The following is a 1,023-nucleotide window of genomic DNA, read 5'->3' on the forward strand; positions in this document are numbered from 1 at the left end:
CTGGCTGGCATGTGGTTCTGGGAGATCGAACCGCAGTCCCTGTGCTTTGCCAAGCTTGTTCCAAGTAGGTGCCTTAGACCACTGAGCCATCTCACCAGCCCCCATGGGAGATTGTTTTTAGACATGGTCTTGTTACGTAGTTCAGGCTGGCCTTGAACTAACTATATAGCCTAGGCTGTCCTCGAACTTGTGGCAATCCTCCTGCTAATTTAGCTTCCCAAGTGCTGGGATTATAGGCATGTGCCACCATGCCTGGCTAGAAATTTTTCTAAATTTTTTTTTTTTTTTTTTTTTTTTGGTGGAACCGGGGATTGAACTCAGGCCCTTGAGCTTGCCAGGGAAGTGCTTACTCCACTGAGCCATCTCACTGGCCCCTACATTTTGTAAACCTGGGCTGGCCAAATAGCTCAGCAGATTAAAGGGCCTGCAAACAGGCGCAGGGGCCAGGGGGTTCAATTCCCGGGCCTGCCAGGCCAGCTCTGCCCCTGGGGTGCACTGAGACGCAGCTGAGACTGGGCATGGTGGCGTGTACCTGTAATCCCAGCTCTTGGAAGGCTATAAACAGGCAGATCACTACGAATCCAATCAAGTAGGGAGACCCTGAAAATCCTGTAGACTCTACCCTAAAATACAAAAAAGAAAATACAAAAAAACCATTTCTTTTTGTATATCCCATAAAGGCCTAAAATATACATGTAAAAAAAAAAAAAAAAAAAAAAACCCCACAAACCCAGAGAAACATGAAAAACTCTTTACTTTTATTACATAAAAATAATGTTCAGCAGCATAAGTGCCTGTCTGGCAAGCACAAGGTTGTGAGTTCCTTTCCTGGTACAAAAAAAATCTAGGGGCTGTCTCAAAATAACCTGAGGGCTGCCTCTATGAGGCTCTGTCTAAAAAAAAACCCAACCAACCAACCAAACAAACAAAGTAACTAAATAATCAAATATTCTGAATTAATAAATGCAAGTATGCCTATCTGCTTCCCTCAGGGGGCTAGGGAGATGGCTCAGTGGAATAAGT

The 1,023-nt window shown here is 44.6% G+C and overlaps 1 protein-coding gene across 3 annotated transcripts in view; it reads right to left on the reverse strand.

Moving 5' to 3' along the window:
* Positions 1 to 1,023, reverse strand: part of Fam234a (family with sequence similarity 234 member A) — a 51,386-nt gene that overhangs the window by 27,098 nt on the left and 23,265 nt on the right. The gene's annotated exons all lie outside the window — the stretch shown is intronic.

This window comes from Octodon degus, unplaced genomic scaffold (assembly GCF_000260255.1).
Source record: "Octodon degus isolate 3935 unplaced genomic scaffold, OctDeg1.0 scaffold00021, whole genome shotgun sequence".
Lineage (NCBI taxonomy): Eukaryota > Metazoa > Chordata > Mammalia > Rodentia > Octodontidae > Octodon > Octodon degus.